Source organism: Arachis ipaensis, chromosome B6 (genome assembly GCF_059453495.1).
Source record: "Arachis ipaensis isolate K30076 ecotype BB chromosome B6, ASM5945349v1, whole genome shotgun sequence".
NCBI lineage: Eukaryota > Viridiplantae > Streptophyta > Magnoliopsida > Fabales > Fabaceae > Arachis > Arachis ipaensis.
The window spans coordinates 66,979,352-66,992,549 of NC_142441.1; the positions used below are offsets into that span (position 1 = coordinate 66,979,352).

The following is a 13,198-nucleotide window of genomic DNA, read 5'->3' on the forward strand; positions in this document are numbered from 1 at the left end:
CGCACGGGACCCGTAGGGATTCGTAGCTCGACCAACTATACGTCGCGAGACATGCTTATGATAATTATGTGCGCATACTTTAATAGGTGCGATCATACCAGCACTAATGCACCGGATCCCGTCAGAACTCTGCAGTTAAGCGTGCTTCGCCCAATCCAGAGTAGTACTAGGATGGGTGACCTCCTGGGAAGTCCTCGTGTTGCACCTCTTTTTTTTTTTCTTTTTTAACGTCGTGCTTACCCTCGTTCTTTAAACGACGCTATCTTGAATAGTTTAGCTAAAACGATCCTCAATGACCTGATTTTCGGCAAGTTCGCATGGGCCCCGCAGGGATTCGCAGCTCGACTTACCCTACGTCGCGAGACATGCTTATGATAATTATGTGCGCATACATTAATAGGTGCGATCATACCAGCACTAATTCACCGGATCCTATCAGAACTCCGCAGTTAAGCGTGCTTGGGTGAGAGTAGTACTAGGATGGGTGACCTCTTGGGAAGTCCTCGTGTTGCACCTATTTATTTTTTTATTTTTTTTTTACATCGTGCTTACCCTCGTTCTTTAAATGACGCTATCTTGAATAGTTTAGCTAATGCAAGCCTCAATGACCTGATTTTCGGCAGGCTCGCATGGGCCCCGCAAGGATTCGCAGCTCGACTTACCCTACGTCGCGGGACATGCTTATGATAATTATGTGCGCATACATTAATAGGTGCGATCATACCAGCACTAATGCACCGGATCCTATCAGAACTCCGCAGTTAAGGGAAGTCCTCGTGTTGCACATATTTTTTTTTATTTTTTTTACGTTGTGCTTACCCTCGCTCTTTAAACGACGCTATCTTGAATAGTTTAGCTAATGCGAGTCTCAATTACCTGATTTTCGGCAAGCTCGCACGGGACCCGCAGGGATTCGTAGCTCGACCTACTATACGTCGCGAGACATGGTTATGATAATTATGTGCGCATACTTTAATAGGTGCGATCATACCAGCACTAATGCACCGAATCCCGTCAGAACTCTGCAGTTAAGCGTGCTTCGGCGAGAGTAGTACTAGGATGGGTGACCTCCTTGGAAGTCCTCGTGTTGCACCTCTTTTTTTTTTCTTTTTTAACGTCATGCTTACCCTCGTTCTTTAAACGACGCTTTCTTGAATAGTTTAGCTAAAACGAGCCTCAATGACCTGATTTTTGGCAAGCTCGCATGGTCCCCGCAGGGATTCGCAGCTCGACTTACCCTACGTCGCGAGACATGCTTATGATAATTATGTGCGCATACATTAATAGGTGCGATCATACCAGCACTAATTCACCGGATCCTATCAGAACTCCGCAGTTAAGAGTGCTTGGGCGAGAGTAGTACTAGGATGGGTGACCTCTTGGGAAGTCCTCGTGTTGCACCTATTTATTTTTTTATTTTTTTTTACATCGTGCTTACCCTCGTTCTTTAAATGACGCTATCTTGAATAGTTTAGCTAAAGCGAGTCTCAATTACCTGATTTTTGGCAAGCTTGCATGGGCCCCGCAGGGATTCGTAGATCGACTTACCCTATGTCGCGAGACATGCTTATGATAATTATGTGCGCATTCTTTAATAGGTGCGATCATACCAGCACTAATGCACCGGATCCCGTCAGAACTCTGCAGTTAAGCGTGCTTCGGCAAGAGTAGTACTAGGATGGGTGACCTCCTGGGAAGTCCTCGTGTTGCACCTCTTTTTTTTTTTTAACGTCGTGCTTACCCTCGTTCTTTAAACGACGCTATCTTGAATAGTTTAGCTAAAGCGAGCCTCAATGACCTGATTTTCGGCAAGCTCGCACGGGCCCCTTAGGGATTCGCAGCTCGACTTACCCTACGTCACGAGAGATGCTTATGATAATTATGTGCGCATACTTTAATAGGTGCGTTCATACCAGCACTAATGCACCGTATCCCATCAGAACTCCGCAGTTAAGCGTGCTTGGGCGAGAGTAGTACTAGGATGGGTGACCTCCTGGGAAGTCCTCGTTTTGCACCTTTTTTTTTTACGTCGTGCTTACCCTCGTTCTTTAAACGACGCTATCTTGAATAGTTTAGCTAAAGCGAGCCTCAATGACCTGATTTTTGGCAAGCTAGCACAGGCCCCACAGGGATTCGCAGCTCGACTTACCCTACGTCGCGAGAGACGCTTATGATAATTATGTGCGCATCCATTAATAGGTGCGATCATAGCAGCACTAATTCACCGGATCCTATCAGAACTCCGCAGTTAAGCGTGCTTGGGCGAGAGTAGTCCTAGGATGGGTGACCTCCTGGGAAGTCCTCGTGTTGCACCTATTTATTTTTTTATTTTTTTTTACGTCGTGCTTACCCTCGTTCTTTAAACGACGCTATCTTAAACAGTTTAGCTAAAGCGAGTCTCAATTACCTGATTTTCGGAAACCTCGCACGGGCCCCGCAGGGATTCGTAGCTCGACCTACTCTACATCGCGAGACATGCTTATGATAATTATGTGCGTATACTTTAATAGGTGCGATCATACCAGCACTAATGCACCGGATCCCGTCAGAACTCTGCAGTTAAGCGTGCTTCGGCGAGAGTAGTTCTAGGATGGGTGACCTCCTGGGAAGTCCTTGTGTTGCACTTCTTTTTTTTTTTTAACGTCGTGCTTACCCTCGTTCTTTAAACGATGCTAACTTGAATAGTTTAGCTAAAGCGAGCCTCAATGACCTGATTTTTGGTAACTCGCACGGGCCCCGTAGGGATTCCCAGCTCGACTTTCCCAACGTCGCAAGAGATGCTTATGATAATTATGTGCGCATACTTTATTAGGTGCGATCATACCAACACTAATGCACCGAATCCTATCAGAACTCCGCAGTTAAGCGTGCTTGGGCGAGAGTAGTACAAGGATGGGTGACCTCCTGGGAAGTCCTTATGTTGCACCTATTTATTTTTTTTATTTTTTTTACGTCGTGCTTACCCTCGATCTTTAAACGACGCTATCTTGAATAGTTTAGCTAAAGCGAGCCTCAATGACCTGATTTTCGGCAGGCTCGCATGGGCCCCGCAGGGATTCGCAGCTCGACTTACCCTACGTCGCGTGACATGCTTTTGATCATTATGTGCGCATACATTAATAGGTGCGATCATACCAGCACTAATGCACCGGATCCTATCAGAACTCCGCAGTTAAGGGAAGTCCTCGTGTTGCACATATTTTTTTTTATTTTTTTTACGTCGTGCTTACCCTCGCTCTTTAAACGACGCTATCTTGAATAGTTTAGCTAAAGCGAGTCTCAATTACCTAATTTTCGGCAAGCTCGCACGGGACCCGCAGGGATTCGTAGCTCGACCTACTATACGTCGCGAGACATGCTTATGATAATTATGTGCGCATACTTTAATAGGTGCGATCAAACCAGCACTAATGCACCGGATCCCGTCAGAAATCTTCAGTTAAGCGTGCCTCGGCGACAGTAGTACTAGGATGGGTGACCTCCTGGGAAGTCCTCGTGTTGCACCTCTTTTTTTTCTTTTTTAACGTCGTGCTTACCCTCGTTCTTTAAACGACGCTATCTTGAATAGTTTAGCTAAAGCGAGCCTCAATGACCTGATTTTCGGCAAGCTCGCATGGGCCCCGCAGGGATTCGCAGCTCGACTTACCCTACGTCGCGAGAGATGCTTATGATAATTATGTGCGCATACATTAATAGGTGCGATCATAGCAGCACTAATGCACCGGATCCTATCAGAATTCCGCAGTTAAGCGTGCTTGGGCGAGAGTAGTCCTAGGATGGGTGACCTCCTGGGTAGTCCTCGTGTTGCACCTATTTATTTATTTATTTATTTTTTACGTCGTGCTTACCCTCGTTCTTTAAACGACGCTATCTTGAATAGTTTAGCTAAAGCGAGTCTCAATTACCTGATTTTCGGCAACCTCGCACTGGCCCCGCAGGGATTCGTAGCTCGACCTATTCTACGTCGCGAGACATGCTTATGATAATTATGTGCGCATACTTTAATTGGTGCGATCATACCAGCACTAATGCACCGGATCCCGTCAGAACTCTGTAGTTAAGGGTGCTTCGGCAAGAGTAGTACTAGGATGGGTGACCTCCTGGGAAGTCCTCGTGTTGCACCTCTTTTTTTTTTAACGGCGTGCTTACCCTCGTTCTTTAAACGACGCTATCTTGAATAGTTTAGCTAAAGCGAGCCTCAATGACCTGATTTTCGGCAAGCTCGCACGGGCCCCTTAGGGATTCGCAGCTCGACTTACCCTACGTCACGAGAGAGGCTTATGATAATTATGTGCGCATACTTTAATAGGTGCGTTCATACCAGCACTAATGCACCGTATCCCATCAGAACTCCGCAGTTAAGCGTGCTTGGGCGAGAGTAGTACTAGGATGGGTGACCTCGTGGGAAGTCCTCGTTTTGCACCTTTTTTTTTACGTCGTGTTTACCCTCGTTCTTTAAACGACGCTATCTTGAATAGTTTAGCTAAAGCGAGCCTCAATGACCTGATTTTCGGCAAGCTAGCACAGGCCCCACAGGGATTCGCAGCTCGACTTACCCTACGTCGCGAGAGATGCTTATGATAATTATGTGCGCATACATTAATAGGTGCGATCATAGCAGCACTAATGCACCGGATCCTATCAGAATTCCGCAGTTAAGCGTGCTTGGGCGAGAGTAGTCCTAGGATGGGTGACCTCCTGGGTAGTCCTCGTGTTGCACCTATTTATTTATTTTTTTTTTTACGTCGTGCTTACCCTCACTCTTTAAACGACGCTATCTTGAATAGTTTAGCTAAAGCGAGTCTCAATTACTTGATTTTCGGCAAGCTCGCACGGGACCCGCAGGGATTCGTAGCTCGACCTACTATACGTCGCGAGACATCCTTATGATAATTATGTGCGCATACTTTAATAGGTGCGATCATACCAGCACTAATGCACCGGATCCCGTCAGAACTCTGAAGTTAAGCGTGCTTCGGCGAGAGTAGTACTAGGATGGGTGACCTCCTGGGAAGTCCTCGTGTTGCACCTCTTTTTTTTTCTTTTTTAACGTCGTGCTTACCCTCGTTCTTTAAACGACGCTATCTTGAATAGTTTAGCTAAAGCGAGCCTAAATGACCTAATTTTCGGCAAGCTCGCATGGGCCCCGCAGGGATTCGCAGCTCGACTTACCCTACGTAGCGAGAGATGCTTATGATAATTATGTGCACATACATTAATAGGTGCGATCATAGCAGCACTAATGCACCGGATCCTATCAGAACTCCGCAGTTAAGCGTGCTTGGGCGAGAGTAGTCCTAGGATGGGTGACCTCCTGGGAAGTCCTCGTGTTGCACCTACTTATTTTTTTATTTTTTTTTACGTCGTGCTTACCCTCGTTCTTTAAACGACGCTATCTTGAATAGTTTAGCTAAAGCGAGTCTCAATTACCTGATTTTCGGCAACTTCGCACGGGCCCCGCAGGGATTCGTAGCTCGACCTACTATACGTCGCGAGACATGCTTATGATAATTATGTGCGCATACTTTAATAGGTGCGATCATACCAGCACTAATGCACCGGATCCCGTCAGAACTCTTCAGTTAAGCGTGCCTCGGCGACAGTAGTACTAGGATGGGTGACCTCCTGGGAAGTCCTCGTGTTGCACCTCTTTTTTTTTCTTTTTTAACGTCGTGCTTACCCTCGTTCTTTAAACGACGCTATCTTGAATAGTTTAGCTAAAGCGAGCCTCAATGACCTGATTTTCGGCAAGCTCGCATGGGCCCCGCAGGGATTCGCAGCTCGACTTACCCTACGTCGCGAGAGATGCTTATGATAATTATGTGCGCATACATTAATAGGTGCGATCATAGCAGCACTAATGCACCGGATCCTATCAGAATTCCGCAGTTAAGCGTGCTTGGGCGAGAGTAGTCCTAGGATGGGTGACCTCCTGGGTAGTCATCGTGTTGCACTTATTTATTTTTTTATTTTTTTTTACGTCGTGCTTACCCTCGTTCTTTAAACGACGCTATCTTGAATAGTTTAGCTAAAGCGAGTCTCAATTACCTGATTTTCGGCAACCTCGCACTGGCCCCGCAGGGATTCGTAGCTCGACCTATTCTACGTCGCGAGACATGCTTATGATAATTATGTGCGCATACTTTAATTGGTGCGATCATACCAGCACTAATGCACCGGATCCCGTCAGAACTCTGCAGTTAAGCGTGCTTCGGCAAGAGTAGTACTAGGATGGGTGACGTCCTGGGAAGTCCTCGTGTTGCACCTCTTTTTTTTTTAACGTCGTGCTTACTCTCGTTCTTTAAACGACGCTATCTTGAATAGTTTAGCTAAAGCGAGCCTCAATGACCTGATTTTCGGCAAGCTCGCACGGGCCCCTTAGGGATTCGCAGCTCGACTTACCCTACGTCACGAGAGAGGCTTATGATAATTATGTGCGCATACTTTAATAGGTGCGTTCATACCAGCACTAATGCACCGTATCCCATCAGAACTCCGCAGTTAAGCGTGCTTGGGCGAGAGTAGTACTAGGATGGGTGACCTCGTGGGAAGTCCTCGTTTTGCACCTTTTTTTTTACGTCGTGTTTACCCTCGTTCTTTAAACGACGCTATCTTGAATAGTTTAGCTAAAGCGAGCCTCAATGACCTGATTTTCGGCAAGCTAGCACAGGCCCCACAGGGATTCGCAGCTCGACTTACCCTACGTCGCGAGAGATGCTTATGATAATTATGTGCGCATACATTAATAGGTGCGATCATAGCAGCACTAATGCACCGGATCCTATCAGAATTCCGCAGTTAAGCGTGCTTGGGCGAGAGTAGTCCTAGGATGGGTGACCTCCTGGGTAGTCCTCGTGTTGCACCTATTTATTTTTTTATTTTTTTTTACGTCGTGCTTACCCTCGTTCTTTAAACGACGCTATCTTGAATAGTTTAGCTAAAGCGAGTCTCAATTACCTGATTTTCGGCAACCTCGCACTGGCCCCGCAGGGATTCGTAGCTCGACCTACTCTACGTCGCGAGACATGCTTATGATAATTATGTGCGGATACTTTATTAGGTGTGATCATACCAGCACTAATGCACCGGATCCCGTCAGAACTCCGCAGTTAAGCGTGCTTCGGCAAGAGTAGTACTAGGACGGGTGACCTCCTGGGAAATCCTCGTGTTGCACCTCTTTTTTTTTCTTTTTTAACGTCGTGCTTACCCTCATTCTTTAAACGACGCTATCTTGAATAGTTTAGCTAAAGCGAGCCTAAATGACCGAATTTTCGGCAAGCTCGCATGGGCCCCGCAGGGATTCGCAGCTCGACTTACCCTACGTAGCGAGAGATGCTTATGATAATTATGTGCACATACATTAATAGGTGCGATCATAGCAGCACTAATGCACCGGATCCTATCAGAACTCCGCAGTTAAGCGTGCTTGGGCGAGAGTAGTCCTAGGATGGGTGACCTCCTGGGAAGTCCTCGTGTTGCACCTACTTATTTTTTTATTTTTTTTTACGTCGTGCTTACCCTCGTTCTTTAAACGACGCTATCTTGAATAGTTTAGCTAAAGCGAGTCTCAATTACCTGATTTTCGGCAACCTCGCACGGGCCCCGCAGGGATTCGTAGCTCGACCTACTATACGTCCCGAGACATGCTTATGATAATTACGTGCGCATACTTTAATAGGTGCGATCATACCAGCACTAATGCACCGGATCCCGTCAGAACTCTGCAGTTAAGCGTGCTTCGGCGAGAGTAGTGCTAGGATGGGTGACATCCTGGGAAGTCCTTGTGTTGCACCTCTTTTTTTTTTTTTTTCACGTCGTGCTTACCCTCGTTCTTTAAACGACGCTATCTTGAATAGTTTATCTAAAGCGAGCCTCAATGACCTGATTTTCGGCAAGCTCGCACGGGCCCCGTAGGGATTCGCAGCTCGACTTACCCTACGTCGCGAGAGATGCTTATGATAATTATGTGCGCATACTTTATTAGGTGCGATCATACCAGCACTAATGCACCGGATCCCATCAGAACTCCGCAGTTAAGCGTGCTTGGGCGAGAGTAGTACTAGGATGGGTGACCTCCTGGGAAGTCCTCATGTTGCACATATTTATTTTTTTTATTTTTTTTACGTCATGCTTACCCTCGTTCTTTAAACGACGCTATCTTGAATAGTTTAGCTAAAGTGAGTCTCAATTACCTGATTTTCGGCAACCTCGCACGGGCCCCCCAGGGATTCGTAGCTCGACCTACTCTACGTCGCGAGACATGCTTATGATAATTATGTGGGCATACTTTAATAGGTGCGATCATACCAGCACTAATGCACCGGATCCTATCAGAACTCCGCAGTTAAGCGTGCTTCGGCGAGAGTACTACTAGGATGGGTGACCTCCTGGGAAGTACTCGTGTTGCACCTTTTTTTTTTTTAACGTCGTGCTTACCCTCGTTCTTTAAACGACGCTATCTTGAATAGTTTAGCTAAAGAGAGCCTCAATGACATGATTTTCGGCAAGCTCGCATGGGCCCCGCAGGGATTCGCAGCTCGACATACCCTACGTCGCGAGACATGCTTATGATAATTATGTGCGCATACATTAATAGGTGCGATCATACCAGCACTAATTCACCGGATCCTATCAGAACTCCGCAGTTAAGCGTGCTTGGGCCAGTGTAGTACTAGGATGGGGTACTAGGATGGGTGACCTCCTGGGAAGTCCTCGTGTTGCACCTATTTATTTTTTTATTTTTTTTTTACGTCGTGCTTACCCTCGTTCTTTAAACGACGCTATCTTGAATAGTTTAGCTAAAGTGAGTCTCAATTACCTTATTTTCGGCAACCTCGCACGGGCCCCCCAGGGATTCGTAGCTCGACCTACTCTACGTCGCGAGACATGCTTATGATAATTATGTGCGCATACTTTAATAGGTGCGATCATACCAGCACTAATGCACCGGATCCCGTCAGAACTCTGCAGTAAAGCGTGCTTCGGCGAGAGTAGTACTAGGATGGGTGACCTCCTGGGAAGTCCTTGTGTTGCACCTCTTTTTTTTTTTTTTTTAACGTCATGCTATCCCTCGTTCTTTAAACGACGCTATCTTGAATAGTTTAGCTAAAGCGAGCCTCAATGACCTGATTTTCGGCAAGCTAGCACGGGACCCGCAGGGATTCGCAGCTCGAATTACCCTACGTTGCGAGAGATGCTTATGATAATTATGTGCGCATGCTTTAATAGGTGTGATCATACCAGCACTAATGTACCAGATCCCATCAGAACTCTGCAGTTAAGCATGCTTGGGCGAGAGTAGTACTCGGATCGGTGACTTCCTGGGAAGTCCTCGTGCTGCACCTCTTTTTTTTTTACGTCGTGCTTACCCTCGTTCTTTAAATGACGCTATCTTGAATAGTTTAGCTAAAGCGAGCCTCAATGACCTGATTTTCGGCAAGCTCGCACGGGCCCTGTAGGGATTCGCAGCTCGACTTACCCTACGTCGCGAGACATGCTTATGATAATTGTGTGCGCATACTTTAACAGGAGTGATCATACTAGCACTAATGCACTGGATCCCATCAGAACTCCGCAGTTAAGCGTGCTTGGGCGAGAGTAGTACTAGGATGGGTGACCTCCTGGGAAGTCCTTGTGTTGCACCTTTTTTTTCCCTTTTTTTTTTATGTCGTGCTTACCTTCGTTCTTTAAACGACGCTATCTTGAATAGTTTAGCTAAAGCGAGCCTCAATGACCTGATTTTCGGCAAGCTCGCACAGGCCCCGTAGGGATTCGCAGCTCGACTTACCCTACGTTGCGAGAGATGCTTATGATAAATATCTGCGCATACTTTAATAAGTGCGATCATACCAGCACTAATGCACCGGATCCCATCAGAACTTCAAAGTTAAGAATGCTTGGGCGAGAGTAGTACTAGGATGGGTGACCTCCTGGGATGTCCTCGTATTGCACCTATTTATTTTTTTTATTTTTTTTACGTCGTGCTTACCGTCGATCTTTAAACGACGCTATCTTGAATAGTTTAGCTAAAGCGAGCCTCAATGACCTGATTTTCGGCAAGCTCGCAAGGGCCCCGCAGGGATTTGCAGCTCGACTTACCCTACGTCTCGAGACATGCTTATGATAATTATGTGCGCATACATTAATAGGTGCGATCATACCAGCACTAATGCACCAGATCCTATCAGAACTCCGCAGTTAAGCGTACTTGGAAGAGAGTAGTACTAGGATGGGTGACCTCCTGGGAAGTCCTCGTGTTGCACCTATTTATTTATTCTTTTTACTTCGTGCTTACCCTCGATCTTTAAACGACGCTATCTTGAATAGTTTAGCTAAAGCGAGCCTCAATGACCTGATTTTCGGCAGGCTCGCATGGGCCCCGCAGGGATTCGCAGCTCGACTTACCCTACGTCGCGAGACATTCTTATGATAATTATGTGCGCATACATTAATAGGTGCGATCATACCAGCACTAATGCACCGGATCCTATTAGAACTCCGAAGTTAAGCGTGCTTGTACGAGAGTAGTACTAGGATGGGTGACCTCCTCGGAAGTCCTCGTGTTGCACCTATTTATTTTTTTATTTTTTTTTACGTCGTGCTTATCCTCGATCTTTAAACGACGCTATCTTGAATAGTTTAGCTAAAGCGAGCCTCAATGACCTGATTTTCGGCAGGCTCGCTGGGCCCCGCAGGGATTCGCAGCTCGACTTACCCTACGTCGCGAGACATGCTTATGATAATTATGTGCGCATACATTAATGGGTGCGATCATACCAGCACTAATGCACCGGATCCTATTAGAAATCCGCAGTTAAGCGTGCTTGTACGAGAGTAGTACTAGGATGGGTGACCTCCTGGGAAGTCCTCGTGTTGCACCTATTTATTTTTTTATTTTTTTTACGTCGTGCTTATCCTCGTTCTTTAAACGACGCTATCTTGAATAGTTTACTAAAGCGAGTCTCAATTACATGATTTTCGGCAAGCTCGCACGGGCCCCAGGGATTCGTAGCTCGACTTACCCTACGTCGCGAGACATGCTTATGATAATTATGTGCGCATACTTTAATAGGTGCGATCATACCAACACTAATGCACCGGATCCCGTCAGAACTCTGCAGTTAAGCGTGCTTCGGCGAGAGTACTACTAGGATGGGTGACCTCCTGGGAAGTCCTCGTGTTGCACCTTTTTTTTTTTTTAACGTCGTGCTTACCCTCGTTCTTTAAACGACGCTATCTTGAATAGTTTAGCTAAAGCGAGACTCAATGACCTGATTTTCGGCAAGCTCGCACGGGCCCCGTAGGGATTCGCAGCTCGACTTACCCTACGTCACGAGAGATGCTTATGATAATTGTGTGCGCATACTTTAATAGGTGTGATCATACCAGTACTAATGCACCGGATCCCATCAGAACTCCGCAGTTAAGCGTGCTAGGGCGAGAGTAGTACTAGGATGGGTGACCTCCTGGGAAGTCCTTGTGTTGCACCTTTTTTTTTTCCCTTTTTTTTTACGTCGTGCTTACCCTCGTTCTTTAAACGACGCTATCTTGAATAGTTTAGCTAAAGCGAGCCTCAATTACCTGATTTTCGGCAAGATCGCACGTGCCCCGCAGGGATTCGCAGCTCGACTTACCCTACGTCGTGAGACATGCTTATGATAATTATGTGCGCATACTTTAATAGGTGCGATCATACCAGCACTAATGCACCGGATCCTATCAGAACTCCGCAGTTAAACGTGTTTGGGCGAGAGTAGTACTAGGATGGGTGAGCTCCTGCGAAGTCCTTGTGTTGCACCTTTTTTTTTTTTACGTCGTACTTACCCTCGTTCTTTAAACGACGCTGTCTTGAATAGTTTAGCTAAAGCGAGCCTCAATGACCTGATTTTCGGCAAGCTAGCACGGGCCCGCAGGGATTCGCAGCTCGACTTACCCTACGTCGCGAGAGATGCTTATGATAATTATGTGCGCATACTTTAATAGGTGTGATCATACCAGCACTAATGTACCAGATCCCATCAGAACTCCGCAGTTAAGCGTGCTTGGGCGAGAGTAGTACTCGGATGGGTGACCTCTTGGGAAATCCTCGTGCTGCACCTCTCTCTTTTATTTTTTTTATTTTTTTTACGTCGTGCTTACCCTCGTTCTTTAAACGACGCTATCTTGAATAGTTTAGCTAAAGCGAGCCTCAATGACCTGATTTTCAGCAAGCTCGCCCGGGCCCGCAGGGATTCGCAGCTCGACTTACCCTATGTCGCGAGACATGCTTATGATAATTGTGTGCGCATACTTTAATAGGTGCGATCATACCAGCACTAATGCACCGGATCCCATCAGAACTCCGCACTTAAGCTTGCTTGCGCGAGAGTAGTACTAGGATGGGTGACCTCCTGGGAAGTCCTCGTGTTGCACCTTTTTTTTTCTTTTTTTTTACGTCGTTCTTACCCTCGTTCTTTAAACGACGCTATCTTGAATAGTTTAGCTAAAGCGAGCCTCAATTACCTGATTTTCGGCAAGCTCGCACGGGCCCCGCAGGGATTCGCAGCTCGACTTACCCTACGTCGCGAGAGATGCTTATGATAATTATGTGCGCATACTTTAATAGGTGCGATCATACCAGCACTAACGCACTGGTTCTCATCAGAACTCCGCAGTTAAGCGTGCTTGGGTGAGAGTAGTTCTAGGATGGGTGACCTCCTGGGAAGTCCTCGTGTTGCACCTATTTATTTTTTTTATTTTTTTTTACGTCGTGCTTACCCTCGATCTTTAAACGACGCTATCTTGAATAGTTTAGCTTAAGCGAGCCTCAATGACCTGATTTTCGGCAAGCTCGCAAGGGCCCCGCAGGGATTCGCAGCTCGACTTACCCTACGTCGCGAGACATGCTTATGATAATTATGTGCGCATACATTAATAGGTGCGATCATACCAGCACTAATGCACCGGATCCTATTAGAACTCCGCAGTTAAGCGTGCTTGTGCGAGAGTAGTACTAGGATGGGTGACCTCCTGGGAAGTCCTCGTGTTGCACCTATTTATTTTTTTATTTTTTTTACGTCGTGCTTATCCTCGTTCTTTAAACGATGCTATCTTGAATAGTTTAGCTAAAGCGAGTCTCAATTACATGATTTTCGGCAAGGTCGCACGGGCCCGCAGGGATTCGTAGCTGGACTAACCCTACGTCGCGAGACATGCTTAT

The 13,198-nt window shown here is 46.5% G+C and overlaps 11 non-coding genes and 30 pseudogenes across 11 annotated transcripts; all 41 read left to right on the forward strand.

The window, feature by feature from the left end:
• The first annotated feature begins 84 nt into the window (after positions 1-84).
• Positions 85-208, forward strand: LOC148560776 (5S ribosomal RNA; annotated as a pseudogene).
• Positions 209-398: 190 nt separating this feature from the next.
• Positions 399-517, forward strand: LOC148560777 (5S ribosomal RNA). The gene has a single exon (XR_015891444.1). It is a non-coding gene; the product is annotated as a 5S ribosomal RNA (ribosomal RNA).
• Positions 518-977: 460 nt separating this feature from the next.
• Positions 978-1,096, forward strand: LOC148560778 (5S ribosomal RNA; annotated as a pseudogene).
• Positions 1,097-1,285: 189 nt separating this feature from the next.
• On the forward strand, positions 1,286-1,404 carry LOC148560779 (5S ribosomal RNA). Its single transcript, XR_015890735.1, has one exon. It is a non-coding gene; the product is annotated as a 5S ribosomal RNA (ribosomal RNA).
• Positions 1,405-1,596: 192 nt separating this feature from the next.
• LOC148560780 (5S ribosomal RNA) lies at positions 1,597-1,715 on the forward strand (annotated as a pseudogene).
• Positions 1,716-1,899: 184 nt separating this feature from the next.
• LOC148560781 (5S ribosomal RNA) lies at positions 1,900-2,018 on the forward strand. Its single transcript, XR_015891769.1, has one exon. It is a non-coding gene; the product is annotated as a 5S ribosomal RNA (ribosomal RNA).
• A 179-nt stretch (positions 2,019-2,197) lies between these two features.
• On the forward strand, positions 2,198-2,316 carry LOC148560782 (5S ribosomal RNA; annotated as a pseudogene).
• A 192-nt stretch (positions 2,317-2,508) lies between these two features.
• On the forward strand, positions 2,509-2,627 carry LOC148560783 (5S ribosomal RNA; annotated as a pseudogene).
• A 183-nt stretch (positions 2,628-2,810) lies between these two features.
• On the forward strand, positions 2,811-2,929 carry LOC148560784 (5S ribosomal RNA; annotated as a pseudogene).
• A 459-nt stretch (positions 2,930-3,388) lies between these two features.
• LOC148560785 (5S ribosomal RNA) lies at positions 3,389-3,507 on the forward strand (annotated as a pseudogene).
• Positions 3,508-3,694: 187 nt separating this feature from the next.
• Positions 3,695-3,813, forward strand: LOC148560786 (5S ribosomal RNA; annotated as a pseudogene).
• Positions 3,814-4,006: 193 nt separating this feature from the next.
• On the forward strand, positions 4,007-4,125 carry LOC148560787 (5S ribosomal RNA; annotated as a pseudogene).
• Positions 4,126-4,307: 182 nt separating this feature from the next.
• Positions 4,308-4,426, forward strand: LOC148560788 (5S ribosomal RNA). Its single transcript, XR_015891795.1, has one exon. It is a non-coding gene; the product is annotated as a 5S ribosomal RNA (ribosomal RNA).
• Positions 4,427-4,604: 178 nt separating this feature from the next.
• Positions 4,605-4,723, forward strand: LOC148560789 (5S ribosomal RNA; annotated as a pseudogene).
• A 190-nt stretch (positions 4,724-4,913) lies between these two features.
• LOC148560790 (5S ribosomal RNA) lies at positions 4,914-5,032 on the forward strand. Its single transcript, XR_015891128.1, has one exon. It is a non-coding gene; the product is annotated as a 5S ribosomal RNA (ribosomal RNA).
• Positions 5,033-5,220: 188 nt separating this feature from the next.
• On the forward strand, positions 5,221-5,339 carry LOC148560791 (5S ribosomal RNA; annotated as a pseudogene).
• Positions 5,340-5,531: 192 nt separating this feature from the next.
• On the forward strand, positions 5,532-5,650 carry LOC148560792 (5S ribosomal RNA; annotated as a pseudogene).
• Positions 5,651-5,838: 188 nt separating this feature from the next.
• Positions 5,839-5,957, forward strand: LOC148560793 (5S ribosomal RNA; annotated as a pseudogene).
• Positions 5,958-6,149: 192 nt separating this feature from the next.
• Positions 6,150-6,268, forward strand: LOC148560794 (5S ribosomal RNA; annotated as a pseudogene).
• A 182-nt stretch (positions 6,269-6,450) lies between these two features.
• LOC148560795 (5S ribosomal RNA) lies at positions 6,451-6,569 on the forward strand. Its single transcript, XR_015891796.1, has one exon. It is a non-coding gene; the product is annotated as a 5S ribosomal RNA (ribosomal RNA).
• A 178-nt stretch (positions 6,570-6,747) lies between these two features.
• LOC148560796 (5S ribosomal RNA) lies at positions 6,748-6,866 on the forward strand (annotated as a pseudogene).
• Positions 6,867-7,058: 192 nt separating this feature from the next.
• LOC148560797 (5S ribosomal RNA) lies at positions 7,059-7,177 on the forward strand (annotated as a pseudogene).
• Positions 7,178-7,365: 188 nt separating this feature from the next.
• Positions 7,366-7,484, forward strand: LOC148560798 (5S ribosomal RNA; annotated as a pseudogene).
• A 192-nt stretch (positions 7,485-7,676) lies between these two features.
• Positions 7,677-7,795, forward strand: LOC148560799 (5S ribosomal RNA; annotated as a pseudogene).
• A 187-nt stretch (positions 7,796-7,982) lies between these two features.
• On the forward strand, positions 7,983-8,101 carry LOC148560800 (5S ribosomal RNA). The gene has a single exon (XR_015891184.1). It is a non-coding gene; the product is annotated as a 5S ribosomal RNA (ribosomal RNA).
• Positions 8,102-8,293: 192 nt separating this feature from the next.
• LOC148560801 (5S ribosomal RNA) lies at positions 8,294-8,412 on the forward strand (annotated as a pseudogene).
• A 182-nt stretch (positions 8,413-8,594) lies between these two features.
• Positions 8,595-8,726, forward strand: LOC148560802 (5S ribosomal RNA; annotated as a pseudogene).
• A 193-nt stretch (positions 8,727-8,919) lies between these two features.
• LOC148560803 (5S ribosomal RNA) lies at positions 8,920-9,038 on the forward strand (annotated as a pseudogene).
• A 188-nt stretch (positions 9,039-9,226) lies between these two features.
• Positions 9,227-9,345, forward strand: LOC148560804 (5S ribosomal RNA; annotated as a pseudogene).
• Positions 9,346-9,526: 181 nt separating this feature from the next.
• Positions 9,527-9,645, forward strand: LOC148560805 (5S ribosomal RNA). The gene has a single exon (XR_015891682.1). It is a non-coding gene; the product is annotated as a 5S ribosomal RNA (ribosomal RNA).
• A 190-nt stretch (positions 9,646-9,835) lies between these two features.
• Positions 9,836-9,954, forward strand: LOC148560806 (5S ribosomal RNA; annotated as a pseudogene).
• Positions 9,955-10,146: 192 nt separating this feature from the next.
• LOC148560807 (5S ribosomal RNA) lies at positions 10,147-10,265 on the forward strand (annotated as a pseudogene).
• A 187-nt stretch (positions 10,266-10,452) lies between these two features.
• Positions 10,453-10,571, forward strand: LOC148560808 (5S ribosomal RNA; annotated as a pseudogene).
• Positions 10,572-10,762: 191 nt separating this feature from the next.
• LOC148560809 (5S ribosomal RNA) lies at positions 10,763-10,881 on the forward strand (annotated as a pseudogene).
• Positions 10,882-11,069: 188 nt separating this feature from the next.
• On the forward strand, positions 11,070-11,188 carry LOC148560810 (5S ribosomal RNA; annotated as a pseudogene).
• A 183-nt stretch (positions 11,189-11,371) lies between these two features.
• LOC148560811 (5S ribosomal RNA) lies at positions 11,372-11,490 on the forward strand. Its single transcript, XR_015890054.1, has one exon. It is a non-coding gene; the product is annotated as a 5S ribosomal RNA (ribosomal RNA).
• A 191-nt stretch (positions 11,491-11,681) lies between these two features.
• On the forward strand, positions 11,682-11,800 carry LOC148560812 (5S ribosomal RNA; annotated as a pseudogene).
• Positions 11,801-11,980: 180 nt separating this feature from the next.
• Positions 11,981-12,099, forward strand: LOC148560813 (5S ribosomal RNA). The gene has a single exon (XR_015891678.1). It is a non-coding gene; the product is annotated as a 5S ribosomal RNA (ribosomal RNA).
• Positions 12,100-12,295: 196 nt separating this feature from the next.
• LOC148560814 (5S ribosomal RNA) lies at positions 12,296-12,414 on the forward strand (annotated as a pseudogene).
• Positions 12,415-12,602: 188 nt separating this feature from the next.
• On the forward strand, positions 12,603-12,721 carry LOC148560815 (5S ribosomal RNA; annotated as a pseudogene).
• Positions 12,722-12,914: 193 nt separating this feature from the next.
• Positions 12,915-13,033, forward strand: LOC148560816 (5S ribosomal RNA). Its single transcript, XR_015891544.1, has one exon. It is a non-coding gene; the product is annotated as a 5S ribosomal RNA (ribosomal RNA).
• Positions 13,034-13,198: the final 165 nt, after the last annotated feature.